The sequence below is a fragment of the Hyperolius riggenbachi genome, chromosome 2 (assembly GCF_040937935.1).
Source record: "Hyperolius riggenbachi isolate aHypRig1 chromosome 2, aHypRig1.pri, whole genome shotgun sequence".
Lineage (NCBI taxonomy): Eukaryota > Metazoa > Chordata > Amphibia > Anura > Hyperoliidae > Hyperolius > Hyperolius riggenbachi.
In genome coordinates, this window is record NC_090647.1 from 94,205,627 (window position 1) to 94,231,964 (window position 26,338).

At 44.6% G+C, this 26,338-nt stretch overlaps 1 protein-coding gene across 5 annotated transcripts in view; it reads right to left on the bottom strand.

Moving 5' to 3' along the window:
* Positions 1–26,338, bottom strand: part of DCLK1 (doublecortin like kinase 1) — a 450,773-nt gene that overhangs the window by 125,024 nt on the left and 299,411 nt on the right. The window contains exon 8 of one of the 5 annotated variants that reach the window (XM_068267076.1): positions 22,415–25,519. The exons of the other annotated variants lie outside the window; for them this stretch is intronic. The gene's annotated coding sequence lies outside the window, so the exon portion shown is untranslated. Of the gene's footprint in view, positions 1–22,414; positions 25,520–26,338 lie in introns of those variants that run through there. 5 annotated transcript variants of the gene reach the window in all.

A 26,338-nucleotide genomic window follows, 5' to 3' on the forward strand; every position in this document is an offset into this window, starting at 1 on the left:
ACAGGGCAGCTTCCTGGTTCTGGGTCACCTGACTGGTGATGCGTGCGTAGTCACCAGTCAGGTGACCCGGAACCAGGAAGCTGCCCTGTTACCCACGCGAGCGGCTGCTCGCAAGATGCTTTCCGGTTTGCAGCTTTCAATGGATACAGATTTTTCAAACACGGGACACAGGCATGGATGATGCAGGGGGACAGTGGAGGAAATAGGGGGACCCAGGACACGAGAGGACCGCCAAGGCTGCTGGCTGCACGTAATTTAAAGCTCTGCCTGGAACAAATACTGACACCCCGCAACAGACACCCGGCGTATAAGACGACCCCCCACTTTGCAGAATATTTTCAGGGGTTAAAAAGTCGTCTTATACGCCGGAATATACGGTATGTATTATAGTTATTTTAAGGATTAAAGAGTTAACATTAAAGATCTTACCTTAACTTAAAGACAGAAGAGTTAACTTTAGGTTTGCCTGAGGTACAATGGTACCTGAATACTACATGCCTTATCACCATGGTGATAACTCTAAAAACATTGTTAAAGACAGGAGATAAGCTTAGTGAATTGATGCCATTGTCTTCAGGATCTACAACCCCCCCCCCCCCCCTTATGATTGCTTGTAAGTGGACTGACCCTTTAAAGTGGAATTAAACTCAGAACTTCATCTCTGCTCTAAAATATTACCCACAGAATCATATCCTTTAAGAACAAAAAATGTTCTTCATTACAACTTATTGCAATCCTAAAAAAAAGAACCAAGTTTTAAATTGGTCTCACTTTCACTGGGAGCACTGAAAGAATTAAGCTTCAGTGTTCAATGTGTGGTTATATCTGCCTTAGCAGAGTGCCTGCAGTCTATTCACATTTCCTGATAAGAACTAATTAGACACTTTGATCTGGCTAAACAAAAACAGAGCAGTGCATTTCTTCAGCAACTAGGTGTGGAATAAAGAATTTTCATTGTGTGCTGTGCAAGAGTTTGGTCCGCTTTAAGGAAGAAACTGATCAGTAAATTTGCATAGCAGCATCTGGCAACGGAATGGTTCAGTATACAGCATTTCGCATTAGACCCAATTAGAAAAAAAGATACCCTAGATATTTTCCAAAGGGCATTTAAAGAACATTTGATCTTTAAAGTCACTGCTTCATTGCAATATAGGTCAAAGTCGTATGTGCTGCAGAATGTCAACATAATTATTTTTGCATTAATACATTACCTTTTAGCGGAGGAGTAGCTGGTCTCTGTAAACACATTAAATTGCTGTGTCACATCACGTTTAGTCTGCTTCAGATAACAAATTTCTTTTTTCCTCGACAGAGTGGAATTCACAGGTACATTATTTACTTTAGGCACATAACAGTTATTGTATGAGTCTTATGCTAGCGGGTGTCCAGCTCTTTCCATCAGGGCACACGTCAGCTGCCATGCTTCCAAGTAAAGGTCTGCTGTGTTGTGACTTCAGTGCTGGTTGCTCTAGCTGTGTTTATGTGAACAGCCGAGCATCTGCTGCCTAATCTTTCACCATAACGAGCTGAAGAAACACCAACAGCCACTTTTATCTGTATTTATTGCAGTGGAAGGCAAACTCATTTGCAATCCGGTATCTTCGACAATATGGCTGCTTCTTTGCCACAGCTCACATTTAGTGAAATAGGAAAAGCACATATTACACCATGGACCAACGTATTGATTTTCCTGAGTGAGATTTGCTTAGCGGACATACTGGTCACAAGATTAATGTCATGTTTCCATGTCCTCAGGACAATCTTCTTCTAGACTACAATATTTTTTTAATCTACATGGCTTAGATTATGATAATGGCCATAATGACCTTGCATGATAAAGTTTGAAATTGAACATACGTCTCCATCCACTCCCTTGGTCACCTCATGCTTTTGTATCCAAGTTTTCTCACAGGCTTCACCACTCTTGTGGAGCTCACTGAATCTTGGAGCTTTTAACCTTTACTTTAAAAACACACCTCTTTAACCCTTTAGCACCCAATTTATTTAGAGGCTTGCAAGTGCTCCAGGCTAATTTATTTTAGCACATTTTTTATTTCTTATTTGTTAAATTTCCTTGCTACTAATTAGTACTGCTGTAATGTGTATTTATGGCCATTCGGCACTAGGGCGAAGTGTGAGACAATAGTTTGGTCAGACCTCGCCAGAGGAGCTGGGGAGGCACTAACCGTGCACTAGCATACACGTTCCAGCAGGCTGGAGAGTACAATAACGAAGAGGCTGAATCTCCCGGGGAGCGGGTGATTCAGACACCACTGCAGGCTCGAGGACACCCGTGGGGCGGGTGACCCAGATTGAACAGCAGCCAAGGAGATACAATAACTTAATGACACATGCCCTACTAGAGCAGGTAGTTGAAGCTGTACAAAAGCTTAGCAAAACTGTTTCACCAGAGGAGCTGGTGTAAGCAGTACCTCACCAGTAGCCAATCCTGGGCGCAGTGGGTCTCCTCTGACGTCAGCCGACCAGCAGGTCAGCTGACGGGCTTCCTCGCCGCATAAAGTTCTCGTCTATGCGCGCGCCCGCACGCTATGTCGGCCCCCTGCATGGGAGAACGTTCCGTCCTCGGCGTCCTGCACGCCGAACGGACGGATGGCCGCATGGAGGCAGCTGCGGCGGCGGTGCTGTTCGCCGCAGCTGCCTCGGATATTACAGTAACCCCCTTCTAGGTGTGGGCTCCGAACACGCACCACCTGGCCTATCAGGGTGCCTACTATGAAACTCCATCCTGAGCTCTTCAGCATGCATGCGAGAGAGTGGTACCCAGGACCGCTCCTCTGGACCATAACCTCGCCAGTGGACCAGATACTGCAAAGACCTACGTACTCGCTGGGAATCCAAAATTTTCTCTATTTTGTATTCCGGTTCTCCATTGACCACCACAGGGGGGGGGGGGGGGGGAGGAGTGGCATCCACATACACTGCAGGCTTCAAAAGCGACACATGGAATGTCCTACCACCCCTGAAACTGGGGGAAGTGACACTTTGTAGGTAACATTATTTATTTTCTTAGCAATAGGGTAGGGCCCTATGAACTTGGGACCTAGTTTTACAGAGGGCTGCCTCAGGGACAAGTGCCGTGTGGAAATCCACACCAAATCTCCCGGTGTGAACTTCCATTCCACTGAGCGTTTCTTGTCGGCTTGCCTCTTTTGAGTCAAAAAGGCTTTCCTCAAATTTTGTTTCACCTGATTCCAAATGTCTCTCATAGTCTCTGACCAGTTTTCTAGAGCAGGGAAAGGTGAAGCTACCACTGGCAAGGGTGAAAACTTCAGTGATCTCCCCGTAACAACCTGGAATGGGGAGAACCCTGATGAGGCGGACCTCAAGTTATTGTGGGCGAATTCAGCATATGGTAAAAATCCGACCCAATCGGTCTGGGCATCGGCCACATAGCACCTGAGGAACTGCTCTAGAGCCTGATTTACCCTCTCGGTCTGACCATTAGTCTGTGGGTGCTAGCCGGAGGAAAAGGACAACCTCATCCCCAATTGCTGACAAAATGCCTTCCAGAAACGCGAAGTGAACTGGACTCCCCTATCAGACACCACATCCTGCGGAATCCCATGCAGTCTGAAGATGTGAAAGATAAACAGCTCTGCCAGTTCCTGGGCAGAGGGGAGTCCGTTCAAGGGGATGAAGTGAGTGTGCCATCTTACTAAACCGGTCGACTACCACCCAAATGACCGTTTTGCCCTCAGAGAGATGCAGTTCGCCCACAAAGTCCATGGACACATGGGTCCAAGGTTCTTCTGGCACGGGAAGAGGCTGTAAAGTGCCGGCAGGTGCTCGCCTGGACACTTTGCTCCTGGCACAAACAGCACAACTTCCCACAAACTCCTTACAATCAGTATTGATGAAGGGCCACCAGACACTCCGACTTAATAATTCCAAGGTGCGAGCCACTCCCGGGTGACCCGCATTTTTATGGGCATGAAATGCCCCCAGAACTTTAAATCTCAAGTGGAGAGGAACAAAAGGAACCCCCTCTGGTTTACCCTCAGGAACTTCTTGTTGAAAAGGACCCAGCTCTGATGCCCAATCCAATTCAACCTGCGCTGCAGAGGGTTCTCGATCCTGTTCACTAGTTCTGAGCTCATTTACCGCAATGGGAATCTGGTTCAAGCAGTGGTCCTGACAGAAGGCAGACCAACTTATCAGCTGTCTGGTATGCCAGTCAATGTCTGGAGAATGCTTCTTTAACCAAGGCATGCCTAATATGACCGTAGATATGGACATCTCCAAGACCAGGAACTGTATTATCTCTCTATGCAGAGCTCCCAGCTGGCGTACCAATTCGGGGGTCTGAGTTATGGTGACAGGCAGTGGAGAATCATCCACCGCCATAGTTTTAATTCGTTCCCCCAGTGGAAGCAAAGTAAAACCAAACTGATTGGCGAAGCTTGCCGACATAACATTAACTGCTGATCCAGAATCTACAAAACCTTCAGTAGTGTGAACCTGTCCCTCCCAGGAGATTGTACAAGGAAGCAATACACGTTTATTACTTAGAGGTATAGCAATATCGCCTAGGGTAGTACCTCCGGCTACTCCTAGGCGATAGTGTTTTCCGCCTTTTTAGGACAAGCCGAAACCATATGCCCTTTATCGGCACAGTATAGGCATAACTTCTCGGCTCGCCTTCGATTTTTCTCTACCTCCGAGAGCTTAGCCTGTCCAATTTGCATTGGCTCGTCAGTAGGTGGAGAGGAAGGCGGAGGAGTTGAGAAAGTACATGAAGCGAATTTTGAGGGTTTAGACCGAGTTTGTTTTTGGTAACTGACTCGTCTATCGATTTTGACAGCCAAAGAAATGGCCTCATCCAGAGTTTTGGGTTCAGGATGGCTCAACATTAGATCAGATACTGCGTCCGACAATCCGGACAAGAAACCGTCTAAGAGTGCGTACTGCCCCCACCTGGCTGATACTGCCCATCTCCAAAACTCTGCAGCATACATCTCGACAGAACCCTGGCCCTGTCTGAGGGTTTTTAACTTCCTCTCAGATGTCACAGCCAAATCAGGGTCATCATAAATTACTGCCATGGCTTTAAAAAACTCCTCATGCCCTGTAGGGAGACTATATGCCCATGACTGGGAATCTCCACATAATAAAGTCTTAAGGAACGTGACCCGTTGAGCTTCAGTGCCTGAGGAAACGGGTCGTAATTCAAAATAGGACAAGCATCTATGCTTGAAATTACTAAAGTCCGAGCGATGCCCAGAGAATTTCTCTGGTGGGGGTACCCTCGGCTCGATCACAGAGGGGGGAGACACTCGAGTGTTAGGATCTAAAAGACAGTTAACTGGCTCAGATAGTTGGTTAATCTGCGTCTGTTGAGCCTCCACCGTTTTAATGAGTTCATTAACGGTGACAGTTAACACATCGACCCGTTGGCAGAGTGCCTCCATAATACTTTATGGTCTGTCGTTCTGTAATGATGGGTGTCTGCACACAGAGAGTGTCTGATTATTGGTGATCTGCAGTATCACCAACGATACAGACGTATACCTGCTTATTAATGATCTGCAGAATCACCAACAATACAAGTATGACTAACCTCTGGACACCTAACCAGTGCAAGTGTTTGGGTGCAACTGTAACTTTATTAGTTTGGTCAGACCTCGCCAGAGGAGCTGGGGAGGTACTAACAGTGCACTAACCGTGCACTAGCCTACAAGTTTCAGCAGGCTGGAGAGTACAATAACGAAGAGGATGAATCTCCCGGGGAGCAGGTGATTCATACACCACCGCAGGCTCGAGGACACCCATGGGGCGGGTGACCCAGATTGAACAGCAGCCAAGGAGATACAATAACTTAATGACAGATGCCCTACTAGAGCAGGTAGTTGAAGCTGTACAACAGCTTAGCGAAACTGTTTCACCAGAGGAGCTGGTGTAAGCAGTACCTCACCAGTGGCGAGGGCCCACTGGTGAGTAGAGTGATTAGGCAGGCAAGGTTCGGCAACAGAGAGGTAAGTATATACAAAATCGTGAGACAAGAGAACAGGAAGGTACGTATCGGTATAGAATCGTGAGACAAGAGAGTAGTCGGAAATCAGGCAGAGGTTCAGCAACAGGAAGACAGATGGGCAGAAGTACAGGATCAGAAGACAGGTACAGAGTCAGAGTGCTAGCCAGAGTCAAAATACAGGAAATCAATACAATAGTAATATCCTAGCCTGGGTGTGACGTCCTTGGTATCAACACCCCGGATCTAGTCTATACAATAACAAGAGCAATTCCTAACTTGGTGTGAAATCCATAGCATCAACACAAGGGAAGCTATCTAAGGTCTGTGCGCTAACACGCAAGTATTCACGACGACAGACAAAGTATCAATGCAGCCCGGCTGCTTATGAAGCAGAGGAGACCTCACTGGCACGCCCTCTTCTCAACAGCCAATCCTGGGCGCAGTGGGTCTCCTCTGACGTCAGCCGACCAGCAGGTCAGCTGACGGGCTTCCTCGCCGCATAAAGTTCTCGTCTATGCGCGCGCCCGCGCGCTATGTCGGCCCTCTGCATGGGAGAACGTTCCGTCCTCGGCGTCCTACACGCCGAACGGACGGATGGCCGCATGGAGGCAGCTGCGGCGGCGGTGCTGTTCGTCCCAGCTGCCTCGGATATTACAGTAACCCCCTTCTAGGCGTGGGCTCCGAACACGCACCACCTGGCCTATCAGGGTGCCTACTATGAAACTCCATCCTGAGCTCTTCAGCATGCATGCGAGAGAGTGGTACCCAGGACTGCTCCTCTGGACCGTAACCTCGCCAGTGGACCAGATACTTCAAAGACCTATGTACTCGCCGGGAATCCAAAATTTTCTCTATTTTGTATTCCGGTTCTCCATTGACCACCACAGGGGGGGGAGGAGTGGCATCCACATACACTGCAGGCTTCAAAAGCGACACATGGAATGTCCTACCACCCCTGAAACTGGGGGGAAGTGACACTTTGTAGATAACATTATTTATTTTCTTAGCAATAGGGTAGGGCCCTATGAACTTGGGACCTAGTTTTACAGAGGGCTGTCTCAGGGACAAGTGCCGTGTGGAAATCCACACCAAATCTCCCAGTGTGAACTTCCATTCCACCGAGCGTTTCTTGTCGGCTTGCCTCTTTTGAGTCAAAAAGGCTTTCCTCAAATTTTGTTTCACCTGATTCCAAATGTCTCTCATAGTCTCTGACCAGTTTTCTAGAGCAGGGAAAGGTGAAGCTACCACTGGCAAGGGTGAAAACTTGGGTGATCTCCCCGTAACAACCTGGAACGGGGAGAACCCTGATGAGGCGGACTTCAAGTTATTGTGGACGAATTCAGCATATGGTAAAAATCTGACCCAATCGGTCTGGGCATCGGAAACATAGCACCTCTAGAGCCTGCTTTACCCTCTCGGTCTGACCATTAGTCTGTGGGTGGTAGCCGGAGGAAAAGGACAACCTCACCCCCAATTGCTGACAAAATGCCTTCCAGAAACGCGAAGTGAACTGGACTCCCCTATCAGACACCACATCCTGCGGAATCCCATGCAGTCTGAAGATGTGAAAGATAAACAGCACTGCCGCAGCTGCCTCGGATATTACACACAGCTGTGACAGAGAAAGAAATATTTTCTGATGTAGAAAATAGAAAGACCCTTACAGAAGCGGTCCATGAAGAAGAACATTACATTCCTCAAGGAAACTGCTAAGCTAATCCTTTTATTTTTCTCTGTAATGCACTGGTGATGGTCATTTTTATGCTCTAACATGATCAATCACACGGTATTTGGCTGGACTTGATCTCGCAGTACCCGATGTTTCTCAAGAATGTTGGATCCTCACAGTCACATGTTCAAAATTTTGGGTGCTTCCACTTCCCAGAAATAGCACAGCTTCTGCAAAGGTCGAGGTGGATTCTGCATTTGCTTAGACCAGGGATGTCAAACTCAATCACGTAAGGGGCCAAAATCTAAAACATGGTCTAAAGGGGCCTATACACTCAGCCGATTTTCTGGCCGACCAATCGATCCCGATCGATCGATTGATCGTTTGCAAATCGGTTGGCCAATCGACCGATCGATGGCCGATTTCGATCGATTTTGATCGATTTCCATCGAGCTGGCAGGATGGAAAATTTAGGTCGATCTGATGAGATTGCTTATCAGTTTGCATTGGCCTTAATGGAAATCTGATGGCAAAAAAATGCCATCAGATAGAATTCCAATAGATTTCAAACTGAAATCTATTGGAATTTTATCCTGGTAAAAAATGTTCTAAAAACGCATCAGATAGATCATCAGATGCATTTCTTATCTATCTGCTGCCAATCTGACGAGTGTATGGGCACCTTAAGTCGGAGAGTTAATGGCTTGTTTGCATAGAGATAACAACTGGAGTTTCTTAACTCTTCTTGTACTGGAAACAATTACACTGATGTATCTGATCTTAATGTTTTATTTCTTAGCTGTACTACACATACAAATCATAATATCATAATTTTTTTTTCGCTTCAGTGTCTCTTTAACTGGGGCCATTGTTGTCTGTGTCTGATTAAGAAGGAATCCCTGCCCATTCCCAGTCCAAAATCAGCGTTATCCAAAATGGGTGTAAGGGGCCCAGGTATTGTGGATATTTTAGATTTGTTCCTAATTCTATCCCAGCGCTCTAGTATCATTCTGGACCAGAATTGGAGAAGGGAAAGATGAGGTCTCTTAGCTTTAGGTGTCCAGAGTAGGGCTCTGAGATCTGCAGGGTCAAAAGTTGCCTCAATAGACACCCACTGTTTCTGCGATCTGCCTTGGAAGCAGTCTACAATCAGGGACAAGAGGGAGGATTCATAGTACTTTTGGAAATTTGGAAGGCCCAGACCCCCATCTTCTTTAGGTCTAAATAATAAGTTAATGTTTGTGCGTGGCTTTCTCCTCTGCCAAAGAAAGCAGCTGAGTTTGGATCTTAGTAGGGCAAAGAATTCGTTAGGAATAACAATTGGGATAGCTTGTAGGACATGGAGGAGGCGAGGGAGAATATCCATTTTGATTACATTTTCTCTACCCAGCCAAGGTATATGTAGATTCCTCCAAGAGTGAAGACCTTTAAAGATTTTGTCAGTAAGTGGTGGGAGGTTCATGCTAAATAGGTTGGAAAGCTGGTTTGGGATATGTATCCCCAGATATTTAATGGAGTCTTTTACCCACCTAAACGGGAAGGATGACTGAATATGTAGCACTGTGGTCTGGTGCAGTAATATATTGAGAATCTCCGTTTTGGATAGGTTAATTTTAAAGATACTCATATCCCCAAACTCCAGGCCACAATGTTTTAATCAGAAACACTGTCACTCATGTGCTCTGGATGGGAAGGGCGTCTCCTCTGGATGGGAAGGCCGTGTGCTGTCATTCTGTTACTGCTTACAATGATGCACATTTGAAACTCTCAAGAGCCGCATAAAATAGCATGGAGGGCCGCAAAAAGGCCCGTGGACCTTTTGTTTGACACCTGAGGCTTAGAATGTTCAAATGATGTTCGAGTTTCCCAGAACAACAGTGACTGGCCTAGGAGAGGTTTTGCCATAATCAATCAATTTGCTTATACCTCATATCCTAATCCAACTATTTATCTTCCATTCAACGATTATTTCACAACTAACTAACTTTTGCAAGAAGATTTTTTTTCACAACACTTCTTAGTTACCTGTTGATCTTTAGAATTTTGGTGCAACAATATTTAAAATGTGCTGTGTTTCATGTAGTCAAATGGCAACACATCCATCATTCACTAAAAATGCATGCAGCAGTGTGTTGTGTGCTAGACAGCAGGAGGGTCAGAATGTTCCTTTTTGAAAAATAAAGGTCCATTACAGTCTATCCACTATCTGCTTGCTGCGATGAGCAGCGCTTGGTGGATAGGAGCCTTGGGGATTTGTCCCAAATTAATCATCTATTTCAAAGTCTGTTCAACTTTAGAGGTGCATTTATCCTTTAAGTCCATAAAACTCCATGTCCTGATTTCCCTCTATTATACATGAGGCTACTGCAATAGAACTGTGTACTGTCTATACAACCAAGGTTAGCTTCCAGGCACCTGTAGGGAAAGAGTCTATTACTGTAAAACAGCAATGATGGAGTAACGGTAGGCATCACAAACATGTATACGTCAGCGCAGTTTCAGAAGTACCTTTGGACACTAACGTCACACTTATAAGGAGTGTCATAGGGAAGACAGAAGCTGTATTGCATTATTACTCTGAAAATATATCAGCAGGTTAACCGGGTTCTAGAATATTATAGGGACCTGGAGATCCACAAGACAGGATAACCGCTAAGGCTAGAATGAGGGTTCAGGAAAAACCCAAAAGTCACAAGCACATATCGCATTGCCTCAATACTGTTGTCATCAATTTCATCAAATATTCAGCAGGGAGTAAACGCTTTATCTACAGATAGCAGACACAATCTATAAATAACCCTCTCATTTGAAGTGATGACTCATAAATGCCATCTATTTTAAAGAAGATAAAGTGATATTTTACAGTATATTAGGGCTATTGGCTCTTTTGCCTTTTAAATATTACGGTAACTTGCAAAATATTAATTAAAAGGCATCAGAAAATGTTTACACTTCAGGCATAAAACAACATGTGTAAAGATGGCAAAACTTTGATGAGGCCCCTCAATTTTCACACCCTTTCCTTTGCCTAGCCCTTGTGACCCTTACAGCACGGACAGCACGGGGGTCTTGCAAGTGTTGATATCAAAATCTTCACACTTATAACATGTGTTGTAGTTATGCCCCTGGCGTAGATGTAAAAAAGGCGTCCAGTAAAAAGGATGCCGGAGATAGGCACTAGTAGGATATTGGTAAAAACCACCTTTATTTTACTACTTAATTACGATAGAAAAATATCAGTAATCTCCTAGGTGAAAAAAAAATCCTGGAAATCACTTTTAAAGAGAATATGTACTCTAAAATTCTTACGATAAAAAGTATACCATTCTATTCATTATGTTCTCCTGGGCCCCTCTGTGCTGTTTCTGCCACTCCCTGCTGCAATCTTTGCTTGTAAATACCAGTTTTAGGCAGTGTTTACAAACAAAAGACAAGGCTGCTAACCAGAGTGTGATAGGCTGAGAGGAGAGCTTGGAGAGGGTGTGTAAAGCTTCTGCCTATCACAAGCAGTGCCAGCTTGTGCCAGCTGGACTATTTACAGGTGTGGTAATAGATGCTTTGATCCTCAGATGTATTTATCACACCAAGACATACTTTAACATATTAGAAAAGCTCTTTGTACCAAAAAGGAATTAAACTTTCAATGCGAATACAGCACACCCATTTGTGGAAAACTCTGGCAAGAAGGATTGTGGGACGTACCTAAATTGCATCATCGGTGAGATGTCAAAAGTCAGCTTTAATCTTTTGTGTCAGAAACCCACATAAAAGAACAGGCACAATATAAGTGAGTGAGTTGTGTTTTTAAAATAATTGTATCCGTTATGTTTTCTATTAAAACTACATTTTATATATTTAACCTTTTTTTTCAATTAGGAAAATATAAAATATGACAAATGTTTAAGTCTTATTTAGCTAAAGTTACTGGTGTCACTAGGAATTTCTGTAAGCAAAAATAAAACTTGTTTACAGGCGTTTGTGTATGTGTGTGTATGGTGTATAATGTGCCTGTGTGTGTGTGCTGTGTGTGTGCGTGTATGGTGTATAATGTGCCTGTGTGTGTGTGTGTGGTGTGTGTGCGTGTGTGTATGGTGTATAATGTGCCTGTGTGTGCTGTGTGTGTGCGTGTATGGTGTATAATGTGCCTGTGTGTGTGTGTATGGTGTATAATGTGCCTGTGTGTGTGTGTGCGCGTGCGTGTGTATGGTGTATAATGTGCCTGTGTGTGTGTGTGTGCATGTGTGTGTGCGCAGTGTGTGTCTCTGTGGGGGCTTTCTAGAGTCCCCCATAGTGTGCCTTCAACCTCAATTAACCATAGTGTGTTCCAGCATTTCAATGTCAATGTCACCCAGTTGTTCAGAACACTGTAGTGTACTTTCTAGTAGATCCTATGGTGTATCCTAGCATTACAGTATCCCCTGTAGTGTATCTCAGCTTTCCAGTGTCCACTGTTGCATATTTTGGGTCTTCTACAGAGTTTTTTGACTTTCCAGTGTCCTTTTTGTAGAGGACACTGAAAAGAGAAACTGGACAACAATGTCCTAGCTTTTCAGTGTTCTCTACAGTTTCCTGGCCTTTCAGTGTCTACTGTTGTGTATTCTGGCTTTCCAATGTCCTCAGTAGTGTCCTCCAGCATTACATGTTCTCTATTATGAATTCAAGCTTCCAATTGTCCTTTGTAGGGTATTCCAGAGTACCTTTAAATTATTCTAGCTCTCTAGTGCACTCAGTATTGTATTATCACCTATTGTGTAATCCTTGGCTAATGCTATTGTTCTGTTGGCTCGTCTTGTCCCCTTCCCTCCTCTATGCATGTGTGTGGTCATGTGGTGTGTGTGTTGCGAGGACATGTGACACAGGTTGTCTGACACCTCATAACTTAGTAAACTTAGTGTGTGATTTATTGTGCACACTAGTATCCTGGATTTGTGGTTTAGTTTACCTCGTGAACTATGCACATTTTTTATTGGTATTAGTTGAATTAATGATCCTTCCTGTAGTATATTCAGGGCCACATAGTGAGGCCCAACAATGCTCAACAAACTAGATGATCCTTTTGTCATAAAGAGAACTAAGCAGGCAATAGTGAGACAAAAATACTAATGTCCTCCATGTGAGACAATGGGGAGGGGCCAACAAGAAAACTGAATGAGGATATTACTAATGCGATGAGGACCAAATCCTTTGGCATCCACCCAAAAATTTGTTGTCATCTTTGTGCGCATTAATCCTCTACATAACTGTAACGATCGGTGAAGCACAGAGAGGATCTGATTACCGGTGATCTGCAGTATCACTGGGAATACAGATGTATACCAGATTATAAGTGATCTGCAGTATCACCGATAATCCGATATACCAGCTAACCTCTGTTCACCTGAGTATAATGTAGTGTTTGGTGTAACAGTAACACTTTGAGGACTAAGCCTCAGCGCAGTAAGGTATACTGCACGGCTTCCTTCCGAAGACCTGGACTCTCCAAGACGGGAGGAGTCAGGCTGCGAGTAGGAAGGATTGTCTAAAAGCAACACTCTGGAGGAAGTGTCACTGATAGAACGGGGAACCGCCTCCAACAGTGAGGTCGGTTCTCGAGGTCGGACAAGCCAGGTCGTACACACACGGACAGATAAAGTACAATATCAAGAGGCAAAGGCGGAGTCAGGTACAGGCAGGGTTCGGCAACAGGGTATCAGAAATATCGAGGTACAAGATCAGTAGGCAGAAGCAGAGTCTAAGGACGAGCCGGGGTTCGGCAACAGAGTATCAGAAATATCGAGGTACAAGATCAGAGTTCAGGAGGATAGTCAGGCAGGCAAAAGGTCATAACAGATAATTACAATCAAACTAGTACTTTAAGCTATCAACAGAAACTAGCTAAGTGTAGGATTACAGCTCCAGCACACTTGCGGATCTGACTACGGATCTGGGTGCTCCCACGTATGTGATCGCAATGCCAGACAACCAGCAACTGAATAAGCAGCAGAATATATAGTTGCTGGACTCTGCTGCCCCGCCCGAACCATTCAGCCAATCATGAGTCCTGCAGGAATCAGCTGACCTTCCTGATCAGCTGACACTTCCTCTGCAGGTATAAAGGTCCTGAATTCAGGCCCGCGCGAGCATAGCTCTCCATCTGCCTAGGTGCACTAACAGACCCAGCCACACCAAGCACATGCTGCTGCATGCAAACAGCCACTTTGCTGTCAGGACATGCGGCGGCTTTTCCGCATTCCACCACACAACCAGACGCGTGCAAACTGCCGCGTAGGACGCGAAGTCAGCCGCCTAGCTCTTGGCACACGCGTACCCCCCCCCGAGGAGTGGACTCCGGACAACTCCTACCAGGTTTCTCGGGATGTAAAGCGTGAAACTCTTTCCTTAACTCGTCCGCATGCATGCGGTTCCCAGGTACCCATTGTCTCTCCTCAATGCCATACCCTTTCCAATGCACCAGATATTGTACTGAGTTCTGTACAATGCGTGAATCTAAGATTTTTTCTACCTCATACTCGAGTTGGTCCTGCACCATCACAGGAGGAGGAGGAGTAGGACCCACATGAACCGCAGGTTTGAGTAGGGACACGTGAAACGACCTTACGCCCCGCATGCTGGCAGGAAGATCAATGGCATAAGTGACGTTGTTGATCTTCTTGGTCACAGAAAATGGACCCACAAACCTGGGGCCCAGTTTGGCAGATGGCTGCTTCAGGGTCAAGTGACGTGTGGACACCCAGACTAAATCCCCTGGCTGAAACTTCCATTCCATGGAACGTCTCTTGTCCGCTTGACCCTTTTACTTTGGAACGCTTTCTGTAGATTCTCTCTAACATTTCCCCAATTGCCCCTGAGTGACTTCTGCCAATCCTCCAGTGCTGGAAACGGAGAAGAGGCAACTGGCAGCGGGGAGAACTTGGGCGACCTCCCTGTCACAATCTGGAACGGAGAAAAACCAGAAGAGGAACTCTTCAAATTATTCTGTGCGAATTCTGCAAAAGCCAGAAACTTTACCCAATCATTCTGTGTCTCCGCAACGTAACATCTTAAGAACTGTTCTAAAGACTGATTATTTCTTTCGGTCTGCCCATTGGTCTGTGGGTGGTAGCCTGACGAGAAAGACAGCTTCATGCCCATTTGGTGGCAAAATGCCCTCCAGAATTTAGAGATGAATTGGACTCCCCGATCGGACACAATGTTTTCCGGAATGCCGTGCAGCCGGAAAATGTGGACGATAAATAGGTCGACCAATTCCTGGGCCGAGGGGAGTCCTTTCAAGGGCACGAAATGGGCCATTTTGCTGAAGCGGTCGACTACCACCCAAATGACCGACATGCCTTCAGACCTGGGGAGTTCACCCACAAAATCCATGGACAAGTGGGTCCATGGTTCACTCGGGGCGGGCAAAGGCTGCAAGGTACCGACAGGTGCCTGCCGGGAGGGTTTACTCTTGGCACATACCGCACACTCCCTGACATACTCCTTGCAGTCTGTTGCCATAGAAGGCCACCAAGCACACCTGGCAATCAGATCCTGCGTTCTGGCAGCACCAGGGTGACCAGCATTCTTATGGGCGTGAAACATTTGTAAGACCTGTAGATGAAAAGGCAGTGGGATAAACAAAACCCCCTCTGGTTTTCCCTCAGGGACATCCTGCTGAAAGGGACCCAAAGCCTTTGTCCAATACTCCCAGGTCTCTGTGGCTGCTAATACCAGCCTTTGCGGGATGATGGACTCAGGAGCGGGGGGCTGTGCTGTCTCTAATTCATAACATCTGGACAGGGCATCTGCCTTGATGTTTTTGCTGCCTGGAGTGTACGTGATAATAAATCTGAATATCGTAAAAAATAAAGACCAATGGGCCTGTCGGGGACTTAGTCTCTTAGCCCCCTCGATGTATTCCAAATTTTTGTGATCAGTATAAACCGTGATCGTGTGCTCTGCCCCCTCCAACCAGTGGCGCCATTCTTCAAATGCCAATTTAATGGCCAGAAGGTTCCGGTTGCCTATGTCGTAGTTTTTCTCTGCCGGAGAAAACCTACGGGAAAAATAAGCGCATGGATGCAATCTGCATGGTAACCCTGACCGCTGAGACAGCACCGCCCCCACCCCAACCCCTGAAGCGTCAACCTCCACAATAGAAGGAAAGGACGTGTCTACATGTCTTAACATAGGCGCTGAGCAAAACAGTTTTTTCAAGTGCGAAAAGGCTGCCACAGCCTCAGGAGACCAGTGGGTGGTATCTGCCCCTTTTTTTGTGAGACTGGTGAGAGTGGCAATTATCATGGAGTACCCCTTTATGAACCTCCTATAGTAGTTCGCAAAACCTAAAAATCTCTGCAGGGGCTTCAACCCCACTGGCTGTGGCCATTCCAGGACAGCTGTGACCTTGGCAGGATCCATTGACAAGCCTGAGGTGGAAATCACATACCCTAAAAATGTGACAGTGGTCACCTCGAAAATACATTTCTCCACCTTGGCATACAGCATATTTTGCCTCAATTTGTCCAACACGAATTTAAGGTGGACCCTGTGCTCGGAGAGGTTGTTGGAATAGATCAGTATATCGTCAAGGTATACTAGCACAAATCTACCCAACACCTCCCTGAATACCTCGTTGATTAATTCTTGGAAGACGGCTGGCGCATTGCACAACCCGAAGGGCATCACTAAGTACTCGTAATGCCCGTCGGGAGTGTTGAAGGCCGTCTTCCATTCATCGCCCTTTCTAATGCGGATCAGGTTGTATGCACCCCTCAGATCTAATTTTGAAAAGATCTTGGCGTTCGTGACCTGTGTAAATAAATCGTCTATCATTGGTAACGGATAACGATTCTTCACCGTGATTTTATTCAGGCCACGGTAGTCGATGCAAGGTCGAAGCCCTCCGTCTTTCTTCTTAACAAAAAAGAAACCGGTCCCTGCAGGCGACCGGGAGGGGCGAATGAACCCTTTGGCTAAATTGTCACGAATGTACTCCTGCATCGCTATTTTCTCTGGTCCAGACAAATTATACAGGTGACCCCTAGGGGGCATACAACCGGCACGGAGATCGATGGGGCAATCGAAAGGGCGATGAGGAGGTAACTTGTCAGCAGCCTTGGGACAGAATACATCCGAGAACTCGGAGTATTGCTCGGGAACACCCTCCACATGAAACTTGGTCTGACCTAAAGTCACCTTCCCTAGACACTGTTGGGAACAGAAGTCTGACCAACTAGTTAATTGTCCAGCAGCCCAATTAATCTGTGGCGAATGGAGCTGCAGCCAGGGCATACCCAAAACAATTGTGGAGGTGGTCATGTGTAATACAAAGAAACTTAGACTTTCGTTATGCAGAACCCCAATAGTGACTTCCACCTCTGGTGTCTGAGACAGCGGACGGTCCCTTTGCAGCGGGGAATCGTCCACAGCAGTAACCTGGATAGGTGGTCTTACTGGGGTGAGCGGAATGCCCAACTTTTCTGCGAACTCTGAACTCATAAAGTTAGCCGCGGAGCCTGAATCAAGAAAGGCCTCTGTGGCTTCAGATTTGTCCCCCCACGTAATCGTACAAGGAAGGAGCAAACGTCTTTCTTTTAGGGGTGTGAGTTGGGGGCCCAGGGTGTCACCCCTTACAACTCCTAGGCGGTAGCGTTTCCCGGCTTATTTTTATCCGGTTTAATGGGACAGTCTCGTACCCTATGCCCCCCTTCACCACAGTATAGACATAATTGCTCAGACATTCTCCGTCTTCTCTCCACTTGGGTCAACTTAGATCGACCGATCTGCATCGGTTCAGGTGGCGACAAGACCGGAAACGATGAGACAGCAGGAGATGGAGTTACTAGGGGTGCAGCAGGAGGTGTTGCGTAGGAAGTCACCCTGACACAATGACTGTCCCTAGTTTGTCTCTGATGGCGTAGCCTACGGTCGATTCGAATGGCCGACGAGATGGCCTCATCGACTGTCTTGGGCTCGGGTTGGCTTAACATTAGGTCGGAGACCTCATCCGACAACCTAGACAGGAAGTAATCTAACAGGGCATAGGTGTCAAACCTGGCCGTAACTGACAACCTACGAAATTCGGCCGCGTAATCTTCGACTGGACCCCTGCCTTGCCGCAAAAGCTTAAGCTTCCGCTCAGAGGTCGCAGCAAGGTCAGGGTCGTCGTAAATCACTGCCATGGCTTTAAAGAATTCCTCTACCGAGGTAAAGGCTAAGTCACTGGCCGGCAAATTGTACGCCCAGGTCTGGGAGTCACCAGTTAGTAAGGTCTTAATAAATATGACCCGTTGGGTCTCAGTTCCCGAGTATCGGGGTCTCAGCTCAAAATATGATAACACTCTACTCTTAAAATTCCGAAAGTCAGACTTGTGGCCGGAAAATTTATCAGGTACGGGCATACGTATGTCATCACTAGGAGGGGATCGCACCGAATCAACTGACGTCTGAAGGGTTCGCACAGAGCCTGATAGGGCATCAATTAAGGCTTTGTGCTGGCCCAGTGCTTGATGGATGCTATCCACCGAAGTGGCAAGCACAGTCAGAGGGTCAGCGCGTGCGTCCATCTGTTTTTTGGTCTGGCATTCTGTAACGAAGCACAGAGAGGATCTGATTACCGGTGATCTGCAGTATCACTGGGAATACAGATGTATACCAGATTATAAGTGATCTGCAGTATCACCGATAATCCGATATACCAACTAACCTCTGTTCACCTGAGTAGAATGAAGTGTTTGGTGTAACAGTAACACTTTGAGGACTAAGCCTCAGCGCAGTAAGGTATACTGCACGGCTTCCTTCCGAAGACCTGGACTCTCCAAGACGGGAGGAGTCAGGCTGCGAGTAGGAAGGATTGTCTAAAAGCAACACTCTGGAGGAAGTGTCACTGATAGAACGGGGAACCGCCTCCAACAGTGAGGTCGGTTCTCGAGGTCGGACAAGCCAGGTCGTACACACACGGACAGATAAAGTACAATATCAAGAGGCAAAGGCGGAGTCAGGTACAGGCAGGGTTCGGCAACAGGGTATCAGAAATATCGAGGTACAAGATCAGTAGGCAGAAGCAGAGTCTAAGGACGAGCCGGGGTTCGGCAACAGAGTATCAGAAATATCGAGGTACAAGATCAGAGTTCAGGAGGATAGTCAGGCAGGCAAAAGGTCATAACAGATAATCACAATCAAACTAGTACTTTAAGCTATCAACAGAAACTAGCTAAGTGTAGGATTACAGCTCCAGCTGGTCCCGGCACACTTGCGGATCTGACTACGGATCTGGGTGCTCCCACGTATGTGATCGCAACGCCAGACAACCAGCAACTGAATAAGCAGCAGAATATATAGTTGCTGGACTCTGCTGCCCCGCCCGAACCATTCAGCCAATCATGAGTCCTGCAGGAATCAGCTGACCTTCCTGATCAGCTGACACTTCCTCTGCAGGTATAAAGGTCCTGAATTCAGGCCCGCGCGAGCATAGCTCTCCATCTGCCTAGGTGCACTAACAGACCCAGCCACACCAAGCACATGCTGCTGCATGCAAACAGCCGCTTTGCTGTCAGGACATGCGGCGGCTTTTCCGCGTTCCACCACTCAACCAGACGCGTGCAAACCGCCGCGTAGGACGCGGAGTCAGCCGCCTAGCTCTTGGCACACGCGGCGGCTTTTCCGCGTTTCCTCACAATAACTAACATTTTTGTAAATCGTCAGAACTTTAACATTTTTCTACTGATGAAAAAAAAAGGAAACATTTCTTTAGCAAATACCACAGAGAGTATATCGTACTACAGGAGAGTGACCATCCAGTATCCAGCAAGACCTGGAGTACCGAGCAGGGACGGTTAATTCCCTGCAGGCCTATACGGTGGTTGCAGGAACTGCAACCCACTTTTGTGAGTATATATTTATACAAGTTTATCCTCCCTATACCTGACGATACTGCACCATTGGGCTCCCAGTCTCTCCCTACTTCTCACCTAGGTATTCTTGGCCCTTACAAGAATCACCAGAGAAAAAAAGCCCTACATCCTAAACACTGGCATGGATATGGCCCTCGAGGACTGGAGCTCGACACCTGTGTTGTAACTGGAAATAAGAATGTAACAAAGCATCTATCCTGTTTTGATCAGAGTTACGCTTCAAACTGTGCATCTTGTATCTTAAAGTCTGTGTTTACCAAGTATTGATTAGTGATTTGTATACATTTTGCATAATCGTAATTTTGCATCGTAATTCGCAATGCAAAATTTACAGAAACATTGTAATTAATTTTCTTTGTAAACATGTTGAGGAATTATAATTTTGTGCAATTTTTGCGTCATTTTGTGACACCTTTAGTGGTTAACAGAAAAGCCCCCATACATGTCATTGTCATAAAAAATTTAAAAGGAGAAGTGTGAGAAAACGCGGAAAAGCCGCCGCCAATACTCAGAGTGAGGCGGCTGATTCCGCGTTTGACATGGCAGTTGGGACGCAGTCGGAACGCGGAGAAACCGCCGCATGCTCTAACTACAGGGCGGCGGATTCCGCGTCCAGTGCGGCTAGTTGCTCACATAGGCCTGCTTCTCTCAGTAAGGCGGAATGCGGAGGAAACGCCGCACGCTCAGACAGCGTGGCGGCGGATTCCGCATCCAATACAGCAACAACATTACAACACATGACTGGTGTGGCTGGGACTGATAGTCCACACTGGTTTAGGAGGACGCGCGCGCAGAGAGGCAGGGCCTTTATGGCAGTCAGAGGAGGGTCAGCTGACCAGGCCGGTCAGCTGACAATTGCAGCAACTTTCATTGGTCCAGCACTTAGGGGAGGCGCTGGAAAGCGCTGGTGTATATATACTGGGTGCTGGTCATTTCTCTGGTGTCTGGCGATGCGATCACTACGTGGTAGCACTCAGACCTTGTCAGTATCTGTGTGTATTAGTCAGTTTCCAAAGGTGTTGATGATCACAGAGCTCACACCTTAGCCTAGGAATTCTGTTACTATCTGTATTGTTATCTAGACTAGTTTCCAAGGTGTTGACGGCTACGGATCTCACACCTTAGTCTAGGAATTATGTACCATCTGTATTATTTGTATGATCTAGTTAGTCCTGGAGTGTGAGAATCTTGGAGCTCACACTCAAGCTTAGACATTGTTGATTATCTGTTATGACTTTCTGCATTCCTGACCATTCTCCTGTTCTCTGATTTTGTACCTCGTATTTCTGATTCTCTGTTGCCAAAACCTGGCTAGTCTCTGGATTCTGTATCTGCCTACTGTCTCTGTACTTTATGTGTCCGTGTGTTTACGACCTGGCTTGTCCGACCTCGAGAACTATCTCCCCTGTTAGGAGATAGTTCACAGATCTGTCAGTGACACTCCTCCACTGGTGTCACTCACGTTCTGTTCTTCCCACTGTCTCAGCCTGGCTCCGCCCCTTGGGGAGCAGCAGGCTTGTGGAAGGAAGCTAACCTATCACAGTAGAGCCTACTGTCTTGCTCCCATACCCTGGGTGCTTTCCTCAAAGTATTACTGTTGCACCAAACACTCTCATCTCAGGTGTCCAGAGGTTAGTAGATATATCTGATTATCGGTGATACTGCAGATCATCAATAATCTGGTATATTCTGCATTCTCTGTGATACTGCAGATCACCGGTAATCAGACCCTCTCTGTGTTACATCGATCGTTACAAGAAGAGTGGGAACAAGTTAAAAGGGAAACATTTTTTTTTTCAAAAAGACCTTTGCATTTTTAAAATCGATTTTTTTTAAAAACTACAAAGTCTTTGAGAAAAATTATTTTTTAACTTATTCCCACTATTCTCCTTAACATGCGTAGCAATGGTGACAATAGCAGGTATAATGCAAAAATTATGCAAAATTATGAATGGATTACATGAAATCAAATTGAATGTCCAAACGGTAATGGCCGTATTTGCAAAAATGTATGCAAAATTTTGCATAATCGTAATTAGCATATTACAATCATCATTAGTGTTGATTTCCTTTGGGATCAAAACCATCCTCTAATTTTTTTAATCATCGCCTCCTGGGCTACATATACTAGTGGCTCGGGTCGTCAGTGATATCATATTTGTAAATAATTTTGGACCATTATGTTGAATAAATACCTTATATGTCTATTAAAACCTCTTTTTATTTTATCATCATTATTTTGAGTTTGTGTGTAATCTAACGACACTCCCTGTCATTTCCACACAGGGAGTGTTTATTTCCACATTAAAGTAATATGAAAGCGTGTCAAAGTAAGTAAAAATTTGAAAACCTTCCCCAAAACATTTTTTGGTGTATTTTACAATACTTTACTATACAAAAGCAAAATAGGTTCCTTTTTCATAAATTTTCATTGTGTGCTATCATTGAAAAACTTGCATGTTCCAACATTTTGATGTGTGCAGATCACCTCAGAGAAAATGATACTATTGACTTGCTTGCTTGTGGATTAAAATGCATTTTACTGATAAGGGCCCGTATGCAATTCATCTTTTCTCCTAAGTTTTCTCCTAGGAGATATTTTTTTCGATAATCTGTTTAAAATAGTTTTTTCAGCACTTTGTAATTGAAAAAATACAAAAAGTAGGTAAAAAAGTTCTGTCAAAATGATTCAATGTATTTCCTTGCTTCCTGGCGGACATTTCATTGACAAGGTGTAAAAGTATAAACTTTTAGAAAACTAAGGAGATAAAGTTAATTTGCCAAGGAGTGAATTAAATAAGGCTTCATATGAGCAATAAGTTTAATTAAACAGTTTAAGAAATCAGGATGACATGAAAACCGTTCTTGTTTTCCATATAACTTTATTGCCTGACATCACTAAATGATTTCAGTCTTAACAAAACAACAGCCATAATCAATTTTTTTTCAGTACATAATCATTACACAGTATTTAACAGACAGGAGTTGCTTTGAACTGCAGATGTTCTATGTATAAAGGGTCTAGAAGGCCATGATATTTTGGAGGTTGTCTAAATAAAGCTTTTGGAGAAGGAGTCTCATGAAATTGGAAATGTACAATAGTGATACCTTTCACTCAGTCACACATTGGTTAACTAAAGCCTACTATTGTGACACAGCCGATTCCTGTTAAATATAGACTAGATTAAGTCAAAATACTCACTCACTGAATAGATTCAGGAACTCTGTTACTCGAAAAATTGACTACCATGGTGTGAATTAGGCATGTTCCTTCTTGGATTGTAATACATCAGAATGTCTCTGTATCTTGGCGATGGCAGAGTGTATTAACATGGAAAATCCATGAACATGCTTTGTTAGTAATCAGTGTCTAGGTCATTTTATATGGAGAAGTAACAGGTATACTCTACCATTTAGATTTTATTAATTTTGATGAATTTCAGCAGCTCGTAAATGTAGCTGAAAGGGAGAAATGAACACTGTAGGGACACCCCTAGTAACCAGTAGACTTAGATGATATTTTTCAAATGCTCAACTAAGAATGAAATGGGAAGGTTGCTATGGCTACTTTGTCGCATTTTCTACCCGCCAGTATATGATATTAATTGTTTTTAATAAGACAGCGCAAAGTGTGATGGCGAGATAGAAAGTGCAGTAATCCATTGCCACGAGTCTGATTTCAATTAACTGAAGACAAATTAGAAGTATGTTAAATTTAATCTGTTGCAATTTGCCATGGGCTTAAGCTCTAGTCTCTTGATCTGAATAAATAATCTTAAAAAAAAAATCAAACCGGAGAATATGGGGTCTTTGTGATTTTATGGTAATTTGAATAACGTTAAAACTCAACCGGTTTCGGAATTATTGCAAGTGTTGCGTAAAATGAATGTTCCTGAACTGTTCAAACTTTCCCAAGCATCTGCAGCCATGCGTTTCTAGCACTGGAAGGTGCTGGCAGATTGAGATAAAGCTGGCCATTAGTAGGGAATTTCAATATGAATTCAAGCAACTGTTTATACATAGACATCAATGTACATAATTAACTTCATTATTTTACTGTAACATGATGTGTGGAATAACAGAACAAAATGACACGTTTTACATCCAGAAAATAGATTAACTTTTCTTGGAGAATAAAAAACCATAGCAAGGACAAATCATTGTAACTTTCATTTTGGTCGTTTTCGCTCCATTAATTCTAAAATTTACCCAGGGTCTGAAGTTTGTGAGATACTGAGGCTCATTTGTCAAAATGTCTACAAAAAGAATTGTGGCAGATAGTATGTATTGTCCACAGGAAGCAGGCATTTCCATTCTACTCCCATGATGCACGTGGAGAGTTAAAGAACTGCTCACAGGCGTCAATGGATTATAGCGAAGCATTGTACTGGTAGATTGAATATTTATGTCAGGTGTTTATAATCCTCAAATGTATGAGTGTAATAACTGATGCACCTGTGTAGTAGGAATGTGCTGTGCATGTCTCATCCTAATGTATGTGAGATAATTTTTCTCTGAGGTAATTTGAGAAATGGAATCTACCGTTCAGGAAAGATATAGCAGTATGAAAGTAAAACAAGGCAAACATGGTATTGCTTCCCACAACGTACATAACAAATGGTTAAAGGCAATAATAGACAAAAAGCAGCTACTGTTATAATGTGCACTTCTGGATACAATCTCACTGTAGACACACAACAATGAGGTCCATTCACAAGGCAGCATAATGGTGTAATGCATAGATTTACATGTGATTTTCCGTTAAAGTTTTTGAGCACAAAATCTTACCACTCATAACGTAATGTCTATTAGCTAAATAACACATACAGTAAGGCCTAGTGCACACCAGAGCGGTTCGGCTGCAGTTTGCGATCCGCTTGCGGGTGCGGATCTGCTAGAGTAATGTATTTCAATGGGCTGGTGCACACCAGAGCGGGAGGCGTTTTGCAGAAACGCATACTCCCGGGCTGCTGCAGATTTTGGATTGCGGATGCGTTTCTGCCTCAATGTTAAGTATAGGAAAAACGCAAACCGCTCTGAAAAACGGCACTTCAGAGCGGTTTGCCAGGCGTTTTTTGTTACAGTAGCTGTTCAGTAACAGCTTTACTGTAACAATATATGAAATGTACTACACCAAAAACGCTTCCCAAAACCGCAAAATGCTAGCTGAAACGCTACAGAAAAATAAGAAAAAGCGTTTCAAAATCTGCTAGCATTTTGCGGATCTGCTAGCATTTTTTGGTGTGCACCAGGCCTTAGAGCCGGTTTCCACTAGGGAGCCGCCTCCATTCCCGTGCTTCTGCAAAGCTGCAGCCTAATCGCTATAGCCGTGCCATGTTTGGCTACAGGGCTTTGGATGTGTTCTGCAGCAAACTGCAGCATGTCGCCCAAAATGGCACCGGCTTTGGATGGCAAGCCTGTTGTCTTAATAGGCAGCGTTTCCCTTTCCCAGATCGCATGTGAGGAAATGTTGCATATTCGGACGTTGTGGAAATGGTCTCTAACAGGCAAATGAGCAGAAAACAGGTGCAACCTTTGTGCTTGCTTGCACATTATCTGCTCGCTTCCCCATCATTTAATGCGTTATACAGATAACAGATGTTACGTTTTGAGCAGTAAGACTTTACGCATGTAAACTTTTACTTACGAGAAGTAACATGCGCAAATCCATGTACTAGTATTACATCATAATGCTACTTATGGAACCAAACCCAATGTGGCATTGCCTATTCTATTTACATTACAGGAATTCTCTGAAGACTGGTCTGTGCCAATAAAGGCACCCTATTCATGCAGACCATAATTGCACTGAATCACGATAATGGCTGTCCGACTTCTGAAGCTATCACAGCAATATTTACAGGATTCCATGTGACCCAATTACTTATACACGTGTTTTCAGATTAACAAGCATCCCTACATTCGGCTTGAACTCTAGAGTCTTTTGTAAGGAACACATCATGCATCCTGCAAAAATAAAGCTGGCTTCAGTCACATATCCCCGGATAACAGATATTGATAAATATAAATTGCAGGTAAGTGTAGGTGTAAAAATATAACATCATGTGCCAAGGGTCATTTAGGACAGGTAGATGCTGCAAATTATTACACGTTCATTTTACAGTTGGCTTTGGCTATTTTGCCGCTAGACCAAAACAAAGTTGACAGTGAAGAACATAAGTGATCCAGAAAACCTCAAATGAATAAAAAAAAGAAAAAAAAAAAAGAAAAACATGATACTATTAGGTGGCAAAAGTTTATGTAACATCAACAGTTACAACAACATTTGTGTATTGTTCAATGCATAGGGTGTGTTTCATTTAATTAGATACTTACTGCTTCCAATTTGGAAGGAGGAAGTATTGGAGTTAAATAAAATGCACTGCATCCTGCTTTTCCGTACTGAAATGGTGCTAAATGCATATGCTTGGGTTCCAAATCACGTGGTTCCCGAACACAAACTCTACCCATGGCTCCTGTGCGCTACTTTCTACTTACTTGAATAAAGGGCGACCCTTTCCAATTACTGTTTAACAACAACATTTTTGAACATCTTACGCTTTTTATTTCAAGGAAACCTATTCATCAATTACTAGGGTAGATATGACTATTGAATGTTTGTGATTCTTCTAGCTAATCTTATGTTTTAATTCTGCTGTCAGTGGTGATTGGGAAGCTTGAGGCTTGTATAAAACATATAATGGCAATGAGGACACCTACATTATCCTGCTATCCTAAGCAAATTTACATCCACTGACCTTCAGAAACAAATAAATCCTGGTCTGT